Source organism: Poecile atricapillus, chromosome 33, assembly GCF_030490865.1.
Source record: "Poecile atricapillus isolate bPoeAtr1 chromosome 33, bPoeAtr1.hap1, whole genome shotgun sequence".
Lineage (NCBI taxonomy): Eukaryota > Metazoa > Chordata > Aves > Passeriformes > Paridae > Poecile > Poecile atricapillus.
The window spans coordinates 1,534,921-1,538,565 of record NC_081281.1 but is presented as its reverse complement, the minus strand read 5'-3'; the positions used below and the strand labels follow the sequence as shown (position 1 = coordinate 1,538,565).

General features: G+C 62.6%; 1 protein-coding gene across 1 annotated transcript in view; it reads right to left on the bottom strand.

Moving 5' to 3' along the window:
• Positions 1 to 3,645, bottom strand: part of CGN (cingulin) — a 72,424-nt gene that overhangs the window by 2,978 nt on the left and 65,801 nt on the right. The window lies entirely within an intron of this gene.

Sequence of the window (3,645 nt, the reverse complement as noted above, 5' to 3'; positions counted from 1 at the left end):
CGAGGCCACGCCCACCCGAGACCACGCCCACCCCCGAAATAGACCCGGGTTCGCCACGCCCACCCGAGACCACGCCCACCCCCGAAATAGACCCGGGTTCGCCACGCCCACCGAGGCCACGCCCACTCTGGCCACGCCCACCCCCACCGCGAAATGGAGCTGTGGTGGCCACGACCCCTTTGGCCACGCCCCCTTTGACCACGCCCACTCCCCAAAAATGGATCTGTAGTGGCCACGCCCCCTTTTGCCACGCCCCTTTGGCCACGCCCCCTTTTGACACCCCTTTTGCCGTGCCCCCTTGGCCACGCCCCTTTGGCCACGCCCACTACCCGAACGGAGCCGTGATGGCCACGCCCCCTTTGGGCACCCTGGTCACGCCTCTTTGGCCACGCCCACCGAGGCCACGCCCACTCCCGATATTGAGCCCTGGTGGCCACTCCCCATTTGGCCACGCCCACTCTCGAAACGGAGCCGCGATGGCCACGCCCACTCTGGCCACGTCCCCCTTTGGCCACGCCCACCCCCGAAATGGAGCCGTGGTGGCCATGCCCACTCTGGACACGCCCACCCCGAAATGGAGCCGCGATGGCCACGCCCACTCTGGCCACGCCCATTCCACCCGCGAAATGGATCCGATGTGGCCACGCCCCCTTTGGCCACGCCCACTCCCCCAAAATTGATCCATATGGCCACGCCCCCTTTGGCCACGCCCACCCCGGACCGCGAAATTGTTCCTGGTTGGCCACGCCCCCTCTGGCCACGCCCACTCCCCAAAAATGGATCTGAGGTGGCCACGCCCCCTTTGACCACGCCCACTCGGCCACGCCCCCTTTTGACACCCCTTTTGCCGTGCCCCTTTGGCCACGCCCCATTTGGCCACGCCCACTCACAAAAATGGCTCAGTGGTGGCCACGCCCCCTCTGGCCACGCCCCCTCTGGCCACGCCCCCTCTGGCCACGACCCCTCTGGCCACGACCCCTCTGGCCACGCCCGCTCCCCCCAATGGATCCGTGGTGGCCACGTCCCCTTTGGACACCCCTTTGGCCACGCCTCTTTGGCCACGCCCCCGAGGCCACGCCCACCCGAGGCCACGCCCACACCCGAAATGGACATGGGTTGGCCACGCCCCCTTTGACCACGCCCACTCCCCCAAGTGGATCCGATGTGGCCACGCCCCCTTTGGCCACGCCCACTCCCCCAAAATGGATCTGTGGTGGCCACGCCCCTTTGGCCATGCCCCTTTGGCCACGCCACTCGGCCACGCCCCCTTTTGACACCCCTTTTGCCGTGCCCCTTTGGCCACGCCCCTTTGGCCACGCCCACCCCCCCCCCCGAACGGAGCCGTGATGGCCACGCCCCCTTTGGACACCACTGGCCACGCCTCTTTGGCCACGCCCACGAGGCCACGCCCGCCGAGGCCACGCCCACTCCCGATATGGAGCCATGGTGGCCACGCCCCCTTTGGCCACGCCCACCGAGGCCACGCCCACTCCTGATATGGAGCCCTGGTGGCCACGCCCCCCTTGGCCACGCCCACTATCGAAACGGAGCCGCGAAGGCCACGCCCACTCTGGCCACGCCCCTTTTGGTCACGCCCACTCCCGAAATGGAGCCGAGGTGGCAGCGCCCACTCTGACCACGCCCCCTCTGGCCACGCCCCCTCCCCAAACGGATGGTGTGGTCACGCCCCCTCTTTGGCCACGCCCCCTCTTTGGCCACGCCCACTCACCCAAAATGGATCCGTGGTGGCCACGCCCCTTTTGGCCACGCCCACTCCCCCAAAATGGATCCATGGTGGCCACGGCCCCTTTGGCCACGCCCCCTTTGGCCACGCCCCCTTTGGCCACGCCCACTCACTCAAAATGGCTTGGTAGTGGCCACGCCCTCTTTGGACACCCTGGCCACGCCTATTTTGGCCACGCCCCATTTTACCACGCCCCCTTACGGATTCGATGTGGCCACGCCCCCTCTGGCCACGCCCACTCCCCCAAAATGGATCCGATGTGGCCACGCCCCCTCTGGCCACGCCCACCCCCAAAATTGATGAGGTGACCACGCCCCCTTTGGCCACGCCCACTCCCCCCAAAAATGGATCCGTGGTGGCCACGCCCCCTTTGGTCACCCCTTTGGCCACGCCCCCTTGGCCACGCCCCCTTGGCCACGCCCATTCCACCCGCGAAATGGAGCCGTGCTGGCCACGCCCACTCTGGCCACGCCCACTCCTCCAAAACGGATATTTGGCCATGCCCCATTTGGCCACGCCTCTTTGGCCACGCCCACTCCCAATTGGGTCCGTGGTGGCCACGCCCCCTTTGGCCACGCCCCTTTGGCCACGCCCACTCCCAAAATGGATCCGTGGTGGCCACGCCCCCTTTGGGCACCCATTTGATCACGCCCCTTTGGCCACGCCCCCTTGGCCACGCCCACTCACCCAAAATGGCTCAGTGGTAGCCACGCCCCCTTTGACCACGCCCCCCTTTGGTCACGCCCCTTTGTCCACGTCCACTCACAAAAAATGGCTCCGTGGTGGCCACGCCCCCTTTGACTACGTCCCACTTTGGCCACGCCCCCTTGACCACGCCCACTCACCCAAAATGGCTCAGTGGTAGCCACGCCCCCTCTGACTATGCCCCTATGGCCACGCCCCTTTGGCCACGCCCCTTTGGCCACGCCCACTCCCGGAAAATGGATCCGTGGTGGCCACGCCCCGTTTGGCCACGCCCACTCCACCCACGAAACGAAGCCGTGTTGGTCACGCCCCCTTGGCCACGCCCACTCGGCCACGCCCCTTTGGCCACGCCCACTCGAAAAAATGGATCAGTGGTGGCCACGCCCCCTTCTGGCCACGCCCCCTTTGGCCATGCCCCCTTTGGCCACGCCCCCCTTTGGCCACGCCCACTCTGCCCGCGAAATGGACCCGTGGTGGCCACGCCCCCTTTGGTCCCGCCCCCTTTGGCCACGCCCACTCCATGAAATGGGTCCTTGCCTGGCCACGCCCCCTTTTGGCCACGCCCCCGGTGTTGCCGGTTTGGCCACGCCCCCTTGGTGTGCCCATATATGGGCATGGCTGGGTATGGGGTGAGGTGAGGCCACGCCCACTGGAGAAAGAGGCCACGCCCACAAAAGGGAGGGAATTTGGGGAAAATTGGGGTAAAAATTGGGATAAAAGTGGGGGAAAATTGGGATAAAATTGAGATAAAAATTGGGAGAAAATTGGGAGAAAAATTGGGGGAAAATTGGGATAAAATTGGGATGAAAGTGCAGGAAAATTGGGATAAAAGTGGGGGAAAAATTGGGATAAAAATTGGGGGAAAACTGTGAGGAAATTGGAAAAAAAATTGAGCGAAAATTGGGATAAAAGTGGGGGAAATTGGGATAAAATTGGGGGAAAATTGGGATAAAAATTGGGATAAAATTGGGATAAAATTGGGATAAAACTGGGATAAAATTGGGATAAAACTGGGGGAAAATTTGGATAAAAATTGGTGGAAAATTGGGATAAAAACTGGGGAAAATTGGGATAAAAATTGGGATAAAATTGGGATAAAGTTTCGATAAAAGTGGGGATAAAATTGGGATAAAAATTGGGGGAAAATTGGGATAAAAGTGGATTAAAATTGGGATAAAGTTGGGATAAAAACTGGT